Raw genomic sequence first — 22,451 nt, 5'->3', positions numbered from 1 at the left:
CAAAATCAAATAGCCTATAATATGCAGCAGCTTCTAATGCACGAGAGAGAGAGAGAGAGAGAGAGAGAGAGAGAGAGAGAGAGAGAGAGAGAGAGAGAGAGCGCAGCCTGCACCTGGATGTGTGTGTGTGTGTGTGTGTGTGTGTGTGTGTGTGTGTGTGTGTGTGTGTGTGTGTGTGTGTGAGAGATGCTCTTTTGCTCTATGATGTTGAAATGACTGATTTGGGTTTTGGTGGAAAATGACCAAGTAACAAGGTGAATATTTGCTGCAATAGGCTATATTAGTAATACCTAATATAATACAATAGCCATTGTAGGTTATTTATTTTACACCACAATATTGACTAAAATGACTAAAAATCGAAATGTTGACTAAAATTTGAAATATTGACTAAAATGACTAAAATGACTAAAATTTGACTATGACTAAAATTGATTTTCGTCATTTTGACTAAGACTAAGACTAAATTGGGAAGGCAATGACTAAAATATGACTAAGACTAAAATTGATTTTCGTCATTGTGACTAAGACTAAGACTAAATCAAAAAAAGCTGACGAAATTAACACTGGTAGCAACACTATGCAAGACTGGGTGATGCATGTATAGAGCCTACTTTTTTGACCCCAGTAAGCAATGTCTACCTATCCCCTCAGAAGTGAACCGTACTAATTTACCTTTATTGACATGGTCTCAGTGCGGTTCGCCTATGAGTCCTGACAAGTTTGTGACTAGGTGTAATGATCACTAGGTAGAGCTCTAGGTGTGATGAAAAAGGACTGGTGCACCATATAAGTTCAATGGGACCAGGAAGAGCAGCCTGATCTTTTCGTAATGCACTCACAATATGAACAAAAACAGTACTGGGTCCTTTTGCTGTTGGTTCTCTTATTGGACTGAGTTCGGTTCACTTAAAGGGGACTAGGTGTGAAAATGCCCTTAGAACATCTGAGCATTTGTGGGAAAAGCTACTTACCACTTACCTTTTTGTGCATAAGCAAGCTTTGTACATGAGTATGGGGCGCCGTTTGTAAAGCTGACTGTGCTGAAAAATTCAGCAACATTTTGTCACATTTAGCTTAAAACAGTGTTATAAAAATTGTATGAATTTTTCAGACTCCCCTTTTTACACATTTAGAACAATAAATGTTAAATCTAAATAATGTATCCAAATGTTAAATATAAATGTAAATAATATATAAAAATGTTAAATCTAAATGTCAAATCTAAATAATAAATCTAAATCTAAATATTAAATATAAATCTTAAATCTAAATGTTAAATCTAAATCTAAATGTTAAATCTAAATGTTATACCTAAATGTTAAATCTAAATGTTATATCTAAATGTTGAATCTAAATCTAAATAATAGGCCTATATCTAAATATTAAATCTAAATGTCAAATCTAAATAATAAATCTAAATGTTGAATATAAACTTAAATCTAAATGTGAAATCTAAATCTAAATGTTAAATCTAAATGTTACATCTAAACCTAAATGTTAAATCTAAATCTAAATATTTAGATTTAGATTTAACATTTAGATTTACCATTTATATAAGTTAAGTTACAAACACAAAAAATGTTAAATCTAAGTGTTAAATCTAAATGTTAGATCTAAATATTAACATTTAGATTTAACATTTAGATTTGACATTTAGATTTAACATTTAGATTTAACATTCAGGTTTAGATTTAACATTTAGATTTAAATTCCACATTTAGATTTAGGTTTATATTTAACATTTAAATTTAGATTTATTATTTAGATTTGACATTTAGATTTAACATTTAGATATATTATTTAGATTTAGATTTAACATTTAGATATAAAATTTAGATTTAACATTTAGATTTAACATTTAGATTTAACATTTAGATTTAGATTTAATATTTAGATTTAACATTTAGATTCAATATTTAGATTTAATATTTAGATTTAAGATTTATATTTTACATTTAGATTTAGATTTATTATTTAGATTTGACATTTAGATTGAACACTTTTATATATTATTTAGATTTATATTTAACATTTAGATACATTATTTAGATTTAACATTCATTGTTCTAAATGTGCAAAAAGGGGAGTCTGAAAAATTCACACTGTTTTAAAAACACTATTTTAAGCTAAATGTGACAAAATGTTGATGGAATTTCAGCTAAATGTGACAAAATGTTGCTGAAATTTTCAGCACAGTCAGCTTTACAAACGGCGCCCCATACATGAGGCCTCTGTGTTCATTATAAAACATAACTGAATCAAAATGCTGTATCCCACACAGAGCCATGTTCAGTTTCAGGAAAATCCATTCAATATCTTTTTACATGACCAGACCACACATCATTTATCTGCCTTCTACACAGTATATAAGTTTCCTATATTTGACTGAAACTAACGGAAAGCTACTGTAGACTGTGGGTGTTTCTGAAAATGAAATATTCTAGCCTTGCATGTGCGAGTAAAGCCCGTTTTTTTTGCATGCGTATCCTCCAGTTATTAATTACACATAGAACTAGTTATTGGATACTCCATGGTGAAATCCGCGAAAAATGGTGTTGCTCGCAGGGCCGTAACCAGACATTGTCAAATACCGAGGACAAATATTGCACGCCGCACCGCATAGGCCTAAATATGCGAAAATGTGAAAAAGAAGTTGGAGCTGGTGGACAGAAATGATAACCCCTAATTATGTTGCTCGCACTAGCAAGGCTAGAACTGTGATTCATGATGCTATGGGACATATCAAGGAAGTGAAGCTTCCTTGAGTTTATGACGCAGATAGACTGTGATAACACCTCCAATCATTTAAAGAGTAATAAAAATGGCACTCCATAGTCCAGTACATTTTGTGAGTCAGATACTAAACAATCTGAAGGAACACTCTTTAATTTTATTACAATTTTTAATTGGCCCTCGTGCACGGAGCAATGCCAAACAATATGGTTTAAAAGCTGTGGTAGTACAATACGAAGCCAAAATTATATTACGTAAGTGCACATAAATGATCAGAGAACACATGTTCTAGCAGACTTGAACATCAGTTCAACATGAACAACAGTTCATTGTTCACATAATCTCAACTTCTGAGCCATAGTTGTAAGCGCTTTGGATGGGTTTCACAATGGATAACATAGAATTTTGATAAGAGTGACAGCTGTGCAAAGCAGTTATGCTTCAGACAGGGCAGCTGACGAGGGGAGGGAAGGGCAATCAGGTCAGTTTTCCCATGCCCAGGGAAACAGAGGGCCCACACCAGGGTCCTCATCACATTGTTGGCCTATGTATTGAGAAGGGGGCCTTTCTGACAACTTTGTGGGCCTGGTCAAAGCTTTCAGTGGCCCTGGCTACAGGAAGCGATCTTATAATGTACAGTAATACACTGTAAGGACAGAGCAGAGATACAGTGAGGTGTGAGAGATGCACGTGGCCCTGTTGTGCTACAATTACTGATAAGACAAGTTAACATCGTCCATGTTGTCTTAACCCATTTTGGAGTGATGCAAATCTTGAGATTTGAGGTTTTCTTTTTTTTTTATTAAAAATGTGGGTATGTTAGAGCTGACTGAACACATTCAATGCAAGATGTATGGGCCATAGCTTATAAATGCAACATATTGCATGCGTTTATGTGCTTCAGAGGCTGAGATATTTAGGTTTTAATAGGCAGAGGGCACCTTTCCCCAAAAAGGGCTTAGGCATTCAGCAGGTGTTTTTTGCAGGCGCCTTAGGCTAAAATGCGTTAAGTAAGTGAACCCTTGACTGGTTCTGATCAGGATCGCTTAACAGCTGGGCCCAGGACAAAGTCATCTTAAAGGCCTTCACAACCAATACATTGGATTACATTAGACTTAGCTGACACTTTCATCCAAAGGACTTACAGATACTACAGGGTAGTGGTTACAGTCCCTGGAACAATGAGGTGCCTTGCTCAAGGGCACTTTAATCAAGGATCGGTAAGGGTGGGGATTGAACATGCAACCCTGTGATCTTAAACCAATTCCTTGACCATTACACGCCTTCAACCACTACATACAATGTAAGGGGGGGCTTGTAGAAGGAGAAAAGGGATAGCTTTTTATTTTGCAGAAGACAAGACATACAGGCAATCTGGCATTTAGGCCTACTTCTTCTACATGTGGCTGTCTGACCTGTCAGGGATATGTGGTTACATTTTTATTCTTATATGATTCTTATGTAGATTCTTATATGTACATGTATATGCAGGAATATAGATGTATATGTATGTGACTATATGTATATATCGTTCCAGTGTGTAAACATTGTACTCTGTGTTGAGTGTGAGTGTTGAGATGCGACCAGGCTAATTAGCATGTGTAAAGTATCTGGCCCTGGGTGGGCCAAGACCTATATAAGGCTGAACGATGCCACCAGGAATCATACTTCTTGACGAGAGATATCACAGAGAATGATGTTTCTGGCTGCAACGTCTCCTGTTCCATTGTGGAGCAGTAATAAAAATCTGCAGTACACTCACCGGATCAAAAGTGCCTGTCTGACATTTATGGAAAAAACCCCACAGATACAATGGAAGAGACTATTTACCCCCTCTTACCTTCCAAGATAATGTCCTCCAACCATTTCCGAATGGACACCCATGTTGGCAGATGCTGGAGTCCATGTTTCAAAGGTTGCTTCATTGCAGTTATATAATAGGGTGAGGGGAAGGACCATTACTAAGTGAGGCTTTATGGCTCAACCTTGAAATTCAGCATGACACCGCCAATAAGGACTATATTTACAATTTACATTTGCAAGGTTTTCTTTGCACGGTGTGTGTGTACAGTATGCACAACCAGAGGTGCATCTTAGCACCAGGCTAGTCAGGCAGCCGCTTGGGGCCCCCCAAGCCCTTAGATGGGGAATACTAGCTCACACTTTTCTACACTAAACATGTCTTTGAAATGTTCACTCCTTTGAAATTTCGGTCGGGGCCCCAGCTGAACCTAGAGTCACCTCTGTGCACAACAATCTGTGCATGTACATGCATCTACACTACAGGTATGTTCTCATGGGGTGTTTTAATGTATTTGTCGAGATAACAATACAGGTACTTTTTCCAGAATTTCCTGGAACACCTTGGAATGGTGTGAACTTCCCTGATGAAAAAAGAAAACAAAAGAAACAGTCAAATAGTAGAAATTAGGGCAAAGTTTAAAAATGTGGACCTGTGGCTTTAGTATCTAACAGTTATAGATAGGCCTACTAAAGCCAAAGGTCAAAATGTTTCATTTCTATCTTTAGATTCTAACCCTAGTGAATGAATGTGTTTTGTGTTTTGTCGTTTTGTAGTTCTGCCTTCATGCACATGAGTACCGCTGCACAGACTGCGGATGGCCACTGGATCGTTGGACCTTAAGATGCTGTTGCTGTCCGCCAATGTTACTTTATTATCATGTCAGCATTACTTTAATAATGCTCCATTAATGGTCATAGTGGACTTTGGGACTTGATTGAAGCATGAGGATAGAGGTGGGTTGTGTGTGTGTGTGTGTGTGTGTGTGTGTGTGTGTGTGTGTGTGTGTGTGTGTGTGTGTCTGTGTCTGTATCTGTGTCTGTGTGCGCGTGTGTGTGTAGGTGTGTTTACTGTATGTGTGCGTGCGTGCATGTGTGCGTGCATGTGTGTGTGTGTGTTTGTGTGCCTGTGAGTGTGAGTTTATGTGTATGAGATAGAGAATGCATGTGTGTGAGAAAGAGAGCGAGGGTATGGGTGTGTGTGCGTGTGTGTGTGTCCATGTGGGCGTGATTGCGGGCGTGTGTGTGTGTGTACAGTATACACAATTGTGTGTGTGTGTGTGTGTGTGTGTGTGTGTGTGTGTGTGTGTGTGTGTGTGTGTGTGTGTGTGTGTGTGTGTGTGTGCGTGTGTGTGTGTCCATGCGGGCGTGATTGCGGGCGTGTGTGTGTATGGGTGTACAGTACACACTTAACAACAATTGTGTGTGTGTGTGTGTGTGTGTGTGTGTGACTTCTATTCTATTGAGTAGAAGTCAATGGGAGGGCCTAACAAAGATATTAAGGTGTGTGCGTGTGAGTGTGGGTGTGAGTGTGAGTGCGCGCGCACGCGTGTGTGTGTGTTGGGGTTTTTATCTGAAAGCCAGCAGACAGGAAGTGGGCTGACTGAACAGAAATCTGTTGTCATGCCGAGCCTCATCAGAGACACTCCCCAGTGGACACACACTCCCCACTGGAAACTTTGGTACAAAAGCCATTGATTAATTAAATAAATACAACTGAAGTCTCTCTCTCTCTCTCTCTCTCTCTCTCTCTCTCTCTCTCTCTCTCTCTCTCTCTCTCTCTCTCTCTCTCTCTCTCTCTCTCTCTCTCTCATATTTTTATTGATACCAACTGCTGGAGACATTTTCAACACTCCTACTACTACTACTATAATAACAGGCCTACCTACTAAAATGCATAACTACTAACTTGACAATTTACAGTATATTGCCTTGCAATATTGTGTCTTGCAATAGCTATTATGTGTATCTTGTATTGTCTAACAAAATAGCATGTGCATCTTGTATGTTATCGTGTGTAAGCTGCTAGACACCTTGATTAAGGTAAACCATGCAGTTGGACAAAGGAACTCTACTAATACTCTATTTCTATACAATACTCTACTCTATCCATCCTCCTCCTCCTCCTCCTCCTCCTCCTCCTCCTCCTCCTCATCCCTGGTAGCAGAGTCGTCAACTCCTGATGTGGCAACAAATCCAAGCTCCCATGTGGCTCCAATGGCTGCCCAATGGCTGCCCATCCTCTCTTCCCTCATCTCTCAGCTGGGTTGCCAGATTAGGCAGTTTTCTCGCCTAATTGAGTTTGTTAGGATGGCCATGTGCAGGTAAAAAAGGTATTGGGTGTTTTTTTCTGTAGATCTATGGCAATAGAAATCAGTAGGTTAAAATTAGGCGAGGTTTAGTACCTTCAGGCAGTTTTATAGGACTACAAATCATCAGTCACATATGGCAATCCAGCTCTCTACGGTACGTTAGGGAAAGTGCATGGAGGTGAAAGTGGTGTGGCTGATAGTAAGTCCAGTCAGTCTGGACAGGTGGTAAATCAATTGCCCATTGTTTGATAATCCAAACATACTGTACATGCACTCCTCGATCTTTTTCAATCTCTCTCTCTCTCTCTCTCTCTCTCTCTCTCTCTCTCTCTCTCTCTCTCTCTCTCTCTCTCTCTCACACACACACACACACACACACACACACACGCTGCCATCACCTCTTTTGGGTGCCAGGGTTAATATTTAATTTATTGGCCGTGACGAGGATAAGATACATATAAGCATCCAACACCTGTGTAACAATTTGAGAGTCCACTTGCAGTTCTGTGAGGATACATCACTGCACTCCAACAAAGAAGCCCCTTCAAAATCTTTATACAAATTATCTTTATATAGTAGTAGTAGTAGAGTAAGTAGAAGTTAGTTAGAGCAGAGCAGATTAGAGGAGCCTAGGGTAGACAATAGTGGATATAGACAAGAAATCCCTAAGCAAACTCAGAATTTGTAACAAATTTTTGACATATTTGTTGTGGCTGCTGTTCTTCACGTCCTTGTGCTGTGCTGAGAGTGTGAGAGAGGCGTCATGGCCGGCTTCGGGAGATGGCTGTGGAACCACAGGAACTACTTAATCATCCTCCTCACCCCCCTCGTCCTCATCCCCCTGCTCTTCCTCCAATCTTCAACAGGCAAGGTGAGTCTTAAAAACTCAATAACAAGTTTGTTATTGTGAACGTTTTCAGTTATTAAAAGTTGCGGTGAACCATTAGGAAATGTTACAGATATTTCAGTTTAAAACTTTGTTGTCCTTTCTCTGATTTTTGTTTCACCAGCAACTGTGATCCTTCTTTTGATACCTGTTTCTTATTCATTGGTGACACGTAATATGTACGCATACAGTACTAATAATAGTTTACTTGAATCTTTTTTCAGCTATATGCATGTTACTTCATGCGATGAATTCAATTAATGTTACAGTTCTCTTGAGTGTTATTGAGTGCACAGAAGATGCTCTGTCATTGTATAGGGGAGCCAAGAATGCATGTGCATGCTAGTATGCCCTTTGAAACAGTGATATGGTGATGAATTTTTCTTTCTTTCATATTTTTTTCATCTGTCTTTCATCTTTTTTCATCATTATGTGGCATGAAAAGCAGAATTGTGAAACGGGTAATTCTGTGAGGGTCATGGAAATAGAATAGCCTATGTGTAACTAGTTGTGTAATATTCCAAAACGTCTAAATTATTTTAATTTTATGTTTTCATTTCAGTTTCATTCACATCTTGTCTTTCTAGTACTTGTGCTCTCTAATGGAAAGTTTTCAGCTAAGGAGTTCTAGACCGTCTTGACTCATGTTTTTACAGCTCTTTTGCGAGCCATAAAACAAAATAAGATATGGCGATGGGGGGGCTAGCACATGAAAGGTGTTTATTGTCTTTTATGGGTTAAGGGTTAGTGCTATCTTTGTGTACAGAACAGTAACATATCTTAAAGAGACCTTAAAGAGATCTCTTTAAGGAGATACAGTAGTTAGAAGATACGAGTCGATGTGTCAGAAACCAGAGGGGAGGTGGAGTGGGTGATAGCAACAGGCTTTCGTTGAAGGCATTGTTGACAAGAACAATATTCTCTCTCTCTCTCTCTCTCTCTCTCTCTCTCTCTCTCTCTCTCTCTCTCTCTCTCTCTCTCTCTCTCTCTTTTAGTCTGTGTATGTGCTAGCCAAACTCTTGTAATAACCATCAATGTTTCTCAGCTGCTGTGTTCACTATGTGACTGCACAGACCTTTAATGAGGATCCAATAAAGCCTTCAACACCAACACCTAACATGTACCTCCCACTAAGGCATATCTGTTTTTTAACATTACATGACATAACACTTCAGCAGTGGTATCCAAAGTGTTGTGTTATTCAGGGCCTGATTAAGATGGAAGGCAAATTTCGCTTCAAAACTACATAACTACATATAATTCTGAGGATAACGTGCCTGCCAATTGTGGGGAGTATTAACAAGAAATGGATTTAAAAAAAAAAATTGGTGGTCTTTTTGACTCAACAGTATTTATGATCTAGTGAAAGTGGGGCGAGAGAGACGGGAAAGGGCCAGCAAAGGACCAGCATGCGCAGCTAGGAGTCCCTCTGCAACCTCTGATTGTTTGGAAACCGCTGTCACTCAAAAAATGCACTCCCATGGTTGGCTGCTTAGCATCTTGCCCCTCCTCACAGCGTGAATGTTGTAAATGGGAAACCTACTGTACTTATAGCTTGTTTTCTTGTTTTTTTTGTCTTAGCCATTTGTATTTGTGTTGTTACATTTGTGAGCAAACCAAAAGATATTCCTCGCAACTGTATGTTATACTGATGATATGGCTACAATAAACTTGAACTTGAACTTGAACTTGCATGTGACTGGCTGCCTTGCTGTGTTGCAGGGGGAGTTCAAGTGTGGCTATGCCATTATCCTGATGGCCCTGTACTGGTGCACTGAGTGCATCCCCCTGGCCATCACCGCCCTGCTGCCCGTCGTCCTCTTCCCGCTCATGGGCATCATGGAGGCTGATGAGGTCAGTGCCACAAACATGCCACACAATGTCATATGTCATATTTTTATGTCTGCATGGTTATTTCCTGCATGTTTTGATGTCTGAATCTTTTATGTCTAGCGTTTTGTGGATACGGTATGCTGTCTTTTGTGAGTTGTGAGTTTGTTTTTGTTTGTATGTGTCCTATGTAGTGCATTTTGCGTCTTTGCTTCTTTCTTGGGGAGGGCTCACTTGGAAAAGAGGCACTTGCCTAAATGTGACTATCCTAGTAAAATAAAGGAGAAATAAAATGAATAAAAATAAAACAATAAAATTATGTTTAGAGCTGCACCATATAGTATTTTAACAATTTCTTTCCAGAATTCATGCTTCATACAGAGGCTTCTCTAAATAGGGCTAACTGCTACAGTAGGGTTCCTAAACATGGCTTATCGTACTGTGCAGCCATGTTTTCCCGGCCAGTCCAGACCCAACCTCAAACCCGCAATCTCTAGCAACTCCAGTAGCAATGCCCACTATCAGCTCAGTCGAGCGTATCTTTCTGTTGTATTGTATTGCAAGGGACGTTTACTGATGTGCTTGGCTAAGCTGTGAGTGTGTGCATCTCTTAAATGTACTGTTACAAAAGTTTCCCCCATTGTGGCTGACTGGATTCCTAATTCAAACATCCACCCACACTTTATGAATGCATCCATCATTCGTGAAGATAAAGTAGGCCTACTGGGATGGAACAGGCAATACACATAAAAATGTTTTGGACAGGTGTTTATGTCCTATGTTTTAAGATTCTTATTGTTTTCACCATTTTTTATAACCTGTAAAAATACAGTCATGTCCATGCCCATGCCACAATATTGCCTGCCATATTGTTTTATTTGAATGTTTATCTTTATATTTCTGTACAGAGGTACAGAGGGAACAATTTTTTAAAAATCCATCTCCAAAGCCAATGCATTGCAATTAAATTTTTTTTGAAATGGCCATTAGCGTTTTGGTTTTACCATTATAATTCTCTGAAGTGGCTCAGTTGGCTAAGGTACTGTACTGTACGTATATCTGGCGACCCAAGTTCAAGACCAGGTCAAGGTAATTTCAATCCTTTCCCAATCTCTCTCCTCCTTACTTCCTGGTCTCACCCAGTCTCTGCCCAGTCCAAAAGAAAGGCATAAAAAGCCGCACACATTTTTTTTACTACAATAATTATGAAGTATCTGATTCCCTCTAAACATTTCTTCCCAGGTGAGTGTGGAGTACCTGAAGGATACCAACATGCTCTTCATCGGTGGTCTGCTGGTTGCCATAGCAGTGGAGCAGTGGAACCTCCACAAGCGCATGGCTCTAGGGGTCCTCCTGTTGGTCGGAGTGCGCCCTGCACTGTGAGTTTCTCCTCCATCAGCTCTGGCATATCACTGACTGTATAATGACAAACATGATGTTATATAATGATAGGATCATTGAATATCGTAATGATAATATCGGTAGTCATAAAATAATACAAAGTTGGATGGCAACTATGGTTTTATTGCTACTTTTTCCCTAATCAGCACTCATTTTCCATGTCTCTGTCTCTGTCTCTCTCTCTTTCTCTCTCTCTCTCACACATACACACACGCGCATGGCCGCACGCACGCACACACACACACACACACAGACACAGACACAGACACACACACACACACACACACACACACACACACACACACACACACACACACACACACACACACACACACACACACTCTTTTGTCCCCAAACCTCCCAATCCCTTTTAATGTTCATTAACCCTATACCCCACCTGCTTGTCTCATCTCTCCCCAACCTCACCCTGCTCTCAGGCTGATGATGGGCTTCATGATCGTGACGGCCTTCCTGTCCATGTGGATCAGCAACAGCGCCACCACTGCCATGATGCTGCCCATCGCCCAGGCCGTGCTGGGCCAGCTCAAAGCCACCGAGGCAGAGCAGGACGAGCAGGAGGTGCGGGCCTGCGCCGCCACCGCCAACCACAACCACAACCAGGCCTTCGAGATGCAGGAGAACACGGACACCAAGACGCCCATAGACGACCTTGAAAGTATGTGACCCAGGACTCTCTATGATGTGTCTTTTGATGATAAATAGCGTGTGGCTGAGGGTCTACTACACATCCCGTATCTATGAGCTGTAGACGCCCATATTCGTGATGCAGGAGAACACAGACACCAAGACGCCCATAGACGACCTTGAACGTATGTGACTTAGGGCTCAGGAGTCAGGACTATGGCCTGTCTTTTGATGATAGACCGTATGTGGCTGAGGGTCTACACCAGGGCTTGACGTTCACTTTTTACTCACTGGCCACTAGCCATTTAGCCAAAGTTTCATTGTCAGTATGTATTTTAGTAGTCTTGTATTTAAATACAAACAATTGATGAAATTACTGTGATTTGTCACACCAAAGAATAAGTTACCTGTCAAAGTGGCTAGCTGCTAGTGAGATTGACATTTTTTAGGCCACAGGCAGAGGAGTTTTACCAGCATTTGGCAGGTTGACAGGTGCCAATGTGAAGCCCTGGCCTACACATGCAGTATCTATGAGCTATAGATGCCCATAGAGGATCTTGACAGTACATGTGGGTCTACACATCTATAAGCAACGTGTTGATCATAGACATCACGACACCCATAGACGATCTTGAAAGTATGTGGCTGATGGCTATGCCGTATCTTTTGATACTAAGACACTCAAAGAGAACATTGACAGTATGGGGCTTAGGCTATGTTCAATCTTTTGTTCATAGACACCAAGACACCCATAGAGGACCTTTACAGTATGTGGCTGAAGGTCTACATACAATATCTGCACAGCTGTCAGCTCTCAGTTTAAAGCGACGCCTCCAACTCTACTCTACTCTACTCTATAAGCTAGCTTTTAATCATAGACACTACAGGCCCATTCATACCCTACATTTGGTCAACTAAGTATGGATAGAACATAGTCGACGTACAGAAATACACTCACTGGTTACATCGCATTAAACCTTCTGCTTATGGAGGACTGTTTTATCTATGGGCCGTACTGAGTGAAGAGGCGGGCCACATGTGGCCTCGAGTTGCCCATCCCTGAGATAAACAGTAAAAAATTATGATATTTCATAGAAGTTAAACTATGTCTTCAGCCTGTGGTAGACATCATTCTGGGAGAAGAAACCAAGTGTAGATAACAAGCCGTCTGGTGGGCACCTCATTAAGCTGATTACTCCAGGCTCTTTTCACGGTAGCCTGCTGTAAAAGTTTGTGGAAAACTCTCTGTGGGTTAATGATTGATATATAATCTGATACGGTCAGATAAGTGGTAAGAGGCAAAACGCATAATATTTTTTTGTGTGCATTTCCTTGTCTTTCACAGAAGCTGCAAAACTCACCTCTTTTGCCCCCACTGTCCAACTCTGGGGTGCGTTTCTCAAAAGCGTAGTTGTGGCACTAGCGGTAGGGCACTCGTCTGCTTTGTGGCTGGCCCGGGTTCGATTCCCAGCCCGGGTCCTATGCCGGCCCTTCCTTGTCCCTCTCTCCCAACTCGCTCTCTCCTCCACTGTCCTGTCTGATAATAAACTACAAGTTCTTGAAAAGCCCCCCACCCCTCCCCAATTTTTTTTTTTTTTTTTTAAAGCGTAGTTGTTTCCCAATTAGCAACTTGGGTAGTTGTCAATGGGAAATTGCACTGCAAACAACAAAGTAGCGAGCGTAGTCAGCAGCTATAGTTTTGAGAAATGCACCCCTGGTTAGGATGGGGTTTACTGTAGCTCTCAGTGTTGCCAGATTGGGATATTTGCTGGCCAATTGGGCTGTTTAAGATGAACGTCTGTGGGTAAAAAAGGTATTGGGCATTTTTTGGGGGCAGGATTTAGTGCCTCCAGGTGATTTTTGAGCATTTTTTTGGGCTACCATGTCCTCCAGAAGTGCAGAGGGGTGAGGAGCAGAATGTATGGACACTCAACTAATTCCTGTGTTCATTCATAATCCCTTCCCTATGCTCCTGTGTCTATCCAGAGGTGCAGAGGGATGAGGAGCAGCGTGTGGAGCAGGCCCTGGAGAAAAGAAGGCTTATATATTAATCTATCTTCTGTATACTTGTATTACTCACCACAGTATTGACGGTATCTCCATCCATATTAAACATTCATATTAATCACCAGTATTAATAACATTTCCATTTCCAATTGTGTCTACCCAGAGGTGCAGAGGGATGAGGAGCAGGGTCTGGAGCAGGCCCTGGAGAACAGGAGGAAGGCTCGCGATCAGAAGTACCTGAATCTGGCCAAAGGCATGAGCCTGAGCGTCTGCTACTCGGCCAGCATCGGGGGCACGGCCACCCTCACGGGGACCACCCCCAACCTCATCCTCCAGGGACAGCTCAACAAGTAAGCTCTCTAATGCCTTGCTTACGTACATACAGTTGGCCTACATGCAGATATTTGTTTGTATTCATAATTTTTATATTTCTTTTTTTTAAATCAGTTTACATAATTTGATGCCTGGTTGAATGATTGAATCGAACAGGTATGTGGAATATGTGGCACTGGACTATAATTAATGAATACAGTTTTCCCATTACTGTTTACTGTTCTAACTGTTACTGTAATCTAGACGCCCCTAGTGGCCGCAAATTCAAGCTGTAGGGGTTTAGCTCGCTAGGCTAGTTTACTGTATATTAGAATATGAAGCACACATACCCTAGACCCCTTGCAAGTTGCAACCAGTGACGATACATGCTACAATCCATGTGTCTTGCAGCATTTATCCTGAAAACAATGGAATAATCAACTTTGCCAGCTGGTTCGGCTTCGCCTTCCCCAACATGATGCTGATGCTGATCTTCTCCTGGCTGTGGCTCCAGATCATGTACCTGGGCATCAAGTGAGTCTCTCTCTCCTCTCTCTTCTCGCCTCGTACCTCAGACATCACACCCATTCAACACTTCACATCATCCTCCAACACACCCAAGACATTTATTGGGCTCTAAGTTGATCTTCTCTTTGTACGCTACATTGTTGTTGTATCATCAAGTTATTTTATATGATTTTACATATTTCAATAACACGTTAGCATCTGTACAATTTTTTTCTAGTATACCTCTGCATTTATAAAGATGTAATGTTATGTTCTTACACATAACTGCAGCCCCAACTCTAAGGTACAGTGGAAGTACATGTTACATGGTGTTACATATTGTTACATATTGTACTTTTCACACTGTGTACCTAATTAATGTACCATGGGCAGTAAAATAAAGTTTTCGCTTTAAATCTATTAATCTTATAATCTATTAGAGATTCTAAATGACTGTCACCCTGGGTGATGCACCCTTCAGCGCCCTACCCCCAAGCGCGGCCACCCTCCACGACCCCCTCTATCTGGGGAGCTGCCCGTGCAATTGCCCGGTCAGCCTACCCCTAAGACCGCCCCCGCTTCTAAATAGAGTAAATATTCTTCTAAATAGAATCGCATGTAACCATGTCTGTCGTCTCCTGGCAGTTTGAAGAAGTCTTTTGGCTGCGGCTCCAAGAACGCGGGAGACAATCAGGCGTACAAGGTGATGCAGGACGAGTATAAGAAGCTGGGCCGCATGACCTTCGCCGAGGCCGCAGTGCTCGTCGTCTTCATCCTGTTGGTGGTGCTCTGGTTCACCAGGGAGCCGGGCTTCATGCCCGGGTGGGCCTCCGAAGCCTTCAAGAAAGGGTAAGATGGCCCTGCCGTGGGCTAGTGGTAGGGCATTAGGCAGGGGTCTAATGCCTCTTTTCCACTGCCTTTTTCCGGTAGGCCCACAGCTCGATACAGCGCGACTCGGATGCCACTTTACTGCTTTTGGAATAGGCACCACACAGCTCAATCATAAAGCAAAAAGTGGCGGCCTGAGTTGCACTGTGTCGAGCTGTAGGCCTACCAGGAAAACTGCAGTGGAAAAGAAGCATAAATGTACTTTTTTCATCACTAGCCAAAATGGCTACTAGATGTAAATCTTACTACCCAAACACGCACTCACCATTGAAGTGAGTGGCTTGTAAGTTTTATTTTCTACCAGCCAAAATTAATTTTCACCAGCTATTTGGCCAGTTAGCGGGTGTGAATTTAGAGCCCTGGCACTGGGTTACTACGCCGGCGACCTGGGTTCGATTCCGGTCTGGGTCATTAGCCAGTCTCTCCCCCGTCTCTCTCTCCCCACTTGCTTCCTGTCCCTCTGTCACTGTCCTGTCATAAATAAAAAGCTCAAAATTCCAAAAAACAAGAAAAAAAGAAAGGGTACGATGTTAGCCTGGCTATAGCAACTTCAAAACTCTTCAATTTCAGCTCCCTTGACCCCTTGGTCCACATAGTCGGATCAACACTACATAGTGTTAGTGTGTGAACGTCAAAATCTCACCAAACTCAGAAAAGCCAAAATCTGATCCAACTTTGGTTCTTGTCATTCTCTTTCACAGATTTGTCACTGACGGAACTGTGGCTATCTTCATGGCATCCCTGTTCTTCATCCTTCCATCGAGGTTCCCGTGGTATTCCGGTTCCGGAAGCGATAAGGATAATCACTCTGACAGTAGCAGCCACAGTAGCAGTGACGTTGATAGCAACGATGGTGAAGAGGAGAAGGCAGCAAAGACAGCAGGTAGTTATGAAGTGATGAAGCTTTTATTGGTGACAATTGAACCTCAAAGTCAACAAGGTTTAGTACTTGACAGTTTTGACATTTCAAAGGCAGTGGTGTCACGCAACACCATTTTGCACTGGTGCCTTAAAGATCCAGTGTGTAATTTTAGTTATATATTTTCAAAATGTACGTTTCCCATTCACAAATTTGACCTTTACTTGAATATTTACCAAGTAATGAGCTAATATGTACTGGTCTGACCAAAGTACAGTAAGGTTTACAGCCAAAGATGTCGATGACTGCTAATTCAAAATGGCGGACATGGAGAAGATCCACCTTTCATGTAGGAAAAGTGTACATTTCTAAGTCTCAGTGAATACCTATTTATTGGTGGTGGTGGTGGCGAATAGTCATGAAAAAGATAACCTTTGTGAATGGGCAGCATCAATTCTTGAAATTAACTACTTCAAATTACATACTCTACCTTTTAAGAGGTGGAATTTCCATCATTTTACTTTTACTACTTTTACTTGTACTACTTTTATTGCATAGTAAAAAAAACAGCAGAGTGCTACCCAAGTGAAAAATGCTTTGGTTTTGGTCGTTTTGGTCACAGTCAGACCATCCTCAGTGCAAACATTGAAAACACTTGTTCTTCTTTTGCCATCGCAGACAAGTCACTGCAGGCTCCTCCTCCTCTGCTGGGATGGGACGTAGTGCACAGGCGCATGCCCTGGAGTGTCATCCTGCTACTGGGTGGAGGCTTCGCCCTGGCCAAGGGGAGTGAGGTGAGCAAACAGGGATGGACTGGTCATCTGGCATACAGGGCATTTTTCCGGTGGGCCAACATTCCCCAGGGACCAATATTGTTATTTGTTGTTCTAATGACCACGTCTCAAACTGTTACTTTTAAAGTGATGTCCCATTTTTGGAAATAAGCTTATTTTACACCTCCCCTTGAGTTAGATTATTCGGTTTTACTTTCAACCATTCTCTAGGTATGGCAGTGCAAATTTTACCTCCAAGCTAGTAGTTAACATTGAGTCCTATGAGACCAGTTAGCCGCCAGCTGGTCTCATAGGACTCAATGTTAACTGCTAGCTTGGAGGTAAAATTTGCACTGCCATACCCAGAGAACGGTTGAAAGTACAGGAGAACGGTAAAACCCTATTATCTAACTGAAGGGGAGGTTTAAAATAAGCTCATTTCTAAAAATGGGACAGTATCACTTTAAGCCACTCTGTAATGTCACAGCAGTGATGTTATGATGTAGTTTTGTCTTTTCAGCAAAGAGTGAATGGGCCAGCTGGCGGGTTGAAATTAACGCCATTCAAATAACATTTGATCCCACTCAAAAATATTGTTAATTTTACGCTTTGGTCAATTGGCCCAGGACGACTGGCCCATGCCCCCACCCCCTATTGGCGGGCCTGGTTAGTTGAATTGAGTGTTCGTTTTTGTAAATCACACATATCACACACTTTGCACAGAGCCTATGTTATAACCAAAATTGTAATGGCCAAGTCTTAAGGCTCTCGGTAATGTCTTAGCAATGTTGTTATGATGTAGTACTTGAGTCTTTTCAGCGATGAGTGAGACTGTGCAAAGAGGCTACTGATGACCTAAATACTGTCTGTCTGTGCCCCTGACTAGAGATCTGGACTGTCCGTGCTGCTGGGTGAGCAGCTCACGCCGCTGCAGAGCATTCCCCCCTTCGCCATCTCCATAATCCTGTGCCTGCTCATCGCCACCTTCACCGAGTGCTCCAGCAACACCGCTACCACCACGCTCTTCTTGCCTATACTTGCCTCCATGGTGAGACTATGCTACTACGCTGGGCAAAGCAATTTCCCATTGGCAACTACTAGTGATGTCAACAATAATCGATTCAGCAATGTAATACAATGGGGGGCATGGACAATTAAATCCAATGCGTCAAGTTCCAGAATCGATGCGGCAATTTTTTTACGTTTCAATTAATTCCGTCTATATTTCAGGAGCAAATAAATGTTAAATTAAATAAAAGCACTTAAAATTATTGAAAACAGCAAGACTGATACAGAAAACAGTCAATAGAATGATGCTCAGTGTCTGACTACTTGTATTGCCTCATCATGACTGATGAAACATTTCCTTTGCTTTCAGTGGAAATGTAATACATTGCAATGCATCGTAGAATTGAATCGAATCGAATTGAATCGGAATCTAATTGAATCGTGAAGGCAGTGCCAATGCACACCACTAGCAACTACCCATGCTGCTAACTGGCTAGCAACTACAATTTTGAGAATTGCACTAAACTAATTAACTAATTGAACAAAAGAGTGTCCCAATATGTACTTATATGTACTTTTAAAGATGCTGTTAAGAAATACACCCCTGATCTGTTGTGTTTTTACTTCCTGTAGGCCACTAACATTAAGCTCCACCCACTCTACGTCATGCTGCCCTGCACCATCGCCGCCTCATTGGCCTTCATGCTGCCCGTGGCCACGCCCCCTAATGCCATCGCCTTCTCTTATGGTAACCTGAGAGTCATCGATATGGTAAGTAAAGTACAGAGTTGGTCTTAGACAATACATAGTACCTACCTACACAGTAGTTAGAACAACAGTAGGCCTACTGGTAGCCACAATATGTCGCCAGGATTAAAGTGACGATCGGTTGTGGACTCATGTTTGTCCCTTACACGTAGTTGTTGGGGCAATTTGTCCTTTTTCCTTCTTCTTCTTTCTAAACCCAACTTGTCCTTTCTTGAAGACTGCATGCAATTTTCTGACCCCTCCACATGATTACACAAATCTTGTGATCTTTTGACTGTGCTCAACCTTAATTTCCTTAATTTCCCCCTGGGGATAAATAAAGTTACTCTACTCTCTGCTACTCTACTCAGATGAGCTAGTTCAAGCTACCCATGTACAGTACAACACACTATTATCATACTGTATGTACGAAGCAAGTGATGCTGTGTGATATGTGTTTTTGTGACCTTTATACGTATTAATCTGTCCTGCCAGGCGAAGGCGGGCTGCTTTCTGAACTTCATTGGAATCCTGTGCATCAACCTGGGCATCAACACCTGGGGCACTGCCATGTTCCAGCTGGACACCTTCCCCGAGTGGGCACACAACATCACCTCCAGCTAGAGTTGGCAATTCCCAGGGGAAAAAATAAGGGATACCTCATTCTGGGGGTCTGGGGTTGCTGCCCTTGTACTTTTTAGATGCAGTTTATTGCATTATGACCAATTCTAGGGTGAATACCGGTAATGGCAAATCCCATCTGATTCCCATTTATTCCATTGACACTTTGAAAAATAGTGTTGATTTCTCATGGTAATACAGGACAAGTTGTGTCCCGTTTCAACTCAGTACGGTTGGCAACCCTGTCTCCAGCCCCTGAACCATGAGGATATATTGATCAAAAACCAAACCAGGGGGTGTTCTAAGAACATGGTTAATACTTAACCCTAGGTTTTTGTAACACCCCCCTGGTTTGGCTTGTGATTAAGACATCCCCATGGTTCAGGGGTAAGTGATACACCTGGTTAAGTTAACCTACAGGAAGTGGTAAACCTGCTAGCCAACGGTGTCATTTCATTGAGTAAATGAGGAGTGCGTTTTAATATGTGACCTTGCCTCCTCCACTTGCCTCCTCCACTTGCTTCTCGTCATGATGACATCACAGACAACAGCATTATATTTCAATATCTTGCAAAAGCTCAATTATAGAGTCTTTTTCTCATTTGCAATTGGGATGGTGAATGAAAAACAGTCCCTCAAAAGTTGTTGTGGCGAGGCTGACAGCTGGGAAACTTTATTGTTTTCTCCACGGAGGAGGGGCCAGGAGGCGGGGCGAGGAGACAAGCACAAGTGGAGGAGACAAGGTCACATATTGGGATGCACCCTAGGACTACAGGCTCTTCTATTATATGATTTACCGCTACCTCAAGGTTAACTTTACCTGGTTTACGACTAAGCCAGGTTCTTGGAATACTTCCCAGATGCACAGAGAGGCTAGGAGGACAGAGAGAGATTACAGTGTAAGTAAGTAGGAAAGTTATGCAAAGTACTGTGGTATGAAAAGAAGAACAAGTATGCTACAAGTAATAGGAAGAATTGAAGAGAAAGGGATAACAAAAAGAAAGAAAGAAACAAAGAAAGTAAGTTTGTAAGTGTTAGTTATTGAAGTACAAATATTGAGGCACATTTTTTTCTATTTATTAACTTTTCATTCAGGTTTTTTTAATGCTATATGTTTTATAGTTGTCTATAAACCCCATTATAATTGCATGAGAACAATCAAGGTTGTACAGTGTCAGTGAAACGGTTAATATACTATTTTGCGTTTACCAGGTCTTTTGGCTGGACTTGAAGGTCTATGACTCACCCACAGTCACCCAAAGGTTATACTATATTGTTGCTATCATGCACTGGTGCAATGCACTGATATAAGGATGAATAATAATGAATAATAATTCGTAAGACTTTTATGGTCATTTTGTGATCAAATAAATCACATGTGACGTTAAATTGTACCCTATGGGAACTACCACAAGCATTAGCATTTCATCAGCTTAATTAGGATATAATCCAACATTTAAAGGGACAGTTTGGTCAATTTCAACATGCAGTTGTAATGCTCACACTACCCTGGACTTGTCAGTACCTGAGATTTGTTTTTCTTCTTCTTCAACCGTTTCCGAGATCCTGGTTATTGTAATTGGGGCAGCGCTTTGTTTACATTTCAAAAAAACATTTTTATTTATTCCCAAAAACATCCAAAAGGTTATAAAACATCAGCAGACAACTAGCAAACAGCAGTACCTTTTGGGAAAATATTAAGAGTTGGCCTATGTTTCATTTTTTAAAAATGTAAACAAACGCTGCCCCCATTAGAATTGCTCATATCTCGGAAAGGGCTGAGCCGAAAAATGTGGCATCACCAGGTACTGACAAGTCAAGGGTAGCGTGAGCAATACAACTGCATGTTGAAATTGACCAAACTGTCCCTTTAATGGTTTCCATTTCATGGTAAAATCAGTTTCATGTTGTTTATTTGTGTTTGGACATTGTAGGCCCCTGGAAACCACTTTTGCATTGCAACAATTGCTACGTTTACATGAGACATTTAATTCTGAAGTAACTCAGTTTAATTAAAACATTCAAGATTCAAAAGATTCAAAAAGCTTTATTGTCTAATATGTTGCCATAATAGAAAATTGTCTTAATTAATTAGTTAATTCTGAATAAAGCTTAATTCCGCTTTGAAAACGTCATGTAAACACCTCTTAATTCGGAATTAAATGAAAGATTAACAGAACTCGACAGAACTATTTAATTCTGAATTATTTATTCAGAATTAAAAATGTCATGTAAACGTAGCCAATGAGGAGTCATATTGCCATACTAAACCATACTGTGATTGTGTTCATATAGTCACAATGTGGTCTGGAAGCATATCAGTACTTGTGTATGTGTAAACTGTGAAAATTGCTGAAAGGCTGTTCAAGTACCTAACTTTGCAACGCACAACTGGCTTTAAGAGTTTTCTGATATATTTCATGTTACCAGATGAAATAGCCATACTTTCTACGTGACTGGTAGTGATCAAATGTTTTACCCAGCGGTATGATGTGGTCTTTCCTTTTGTGTAAGTAATTTTTTACAAGTGGAGACAAAAATAAATTTGTATGTAAATAAAAAAACAACTTTTGTCTGAGAAAGTTCTTTTTCACATAGACACAGACACACACAGACGTGCGCGTGCACACGCGCGCACACACATTCACACACACACACACACACACACACACACACACACACACACACACACACACACACACACACACACACACACACACACACACACACACACACAGACACACGCACACGCACACACACACACTAAATGCCCCTTGAGTAAGACTTGCATAAGTATGCCATCTGGATTGCCCAAATGCTCTTTTCAAACTAAACCCTTATCACACAATATACAGTACACAACTACAAGGTAATGAGTAACTCTAAACAGGTCCAGCAATAAAATGATAAATTCCACGGGCTCTGATTTCTATGTCATAACCTTAAATGGAGGTCAAGGTGTATCTTAGTATGGCGACTAATATTATACAACGGTGAAAAACACAAATGACACTGGAAAAAGTACATGAGGCGAGAACGCACGAGAATATTATTATTCTGTAATAATATCCAACACTGTTTTTTAAACTCAAAAAATCACATTTATTTTCTTTTTTAAG

The 22,451-nt window shown here is 41.1% G+C and overlaps 1 pseudogene; it reads left to right on the top strand.

Annotated features, from left to right (window-relative positions):
- The first annotated feature begins 7,227 nt into the window (after positions 1–7,227).
- Positions 7,228–20,585, top strand: LOC134452594 (solute carrier family 13 member 2-like; annotated as a pseudogene).
- The last annotated feature ends 1,866 nt before the right edge of the window (positions 20,586–22,451 follow it).

Source organism: Engraulis encrasicolus, chromosome 7 (genome assembly GCF_034702125.1).
Source record: "Engraulis encrasicolus isolate BLACKSEA-1 chromosome 7, IST_EnEncr_1.0, whole genome shotgun sequence".
In the NCBI taxonomy this organism is placed as follows: Eukaryota; Metazoa; Chordata; class Actinopteri; order Clupeiformes; family Engraulidae; genus Engraulis; species Engraulis encrasicolus.
The sequence above is the reverse complement of the archived record's forward strand: the minus strand, read 5'-3'. Positions and strand labels throughout refer to the sequence as shown.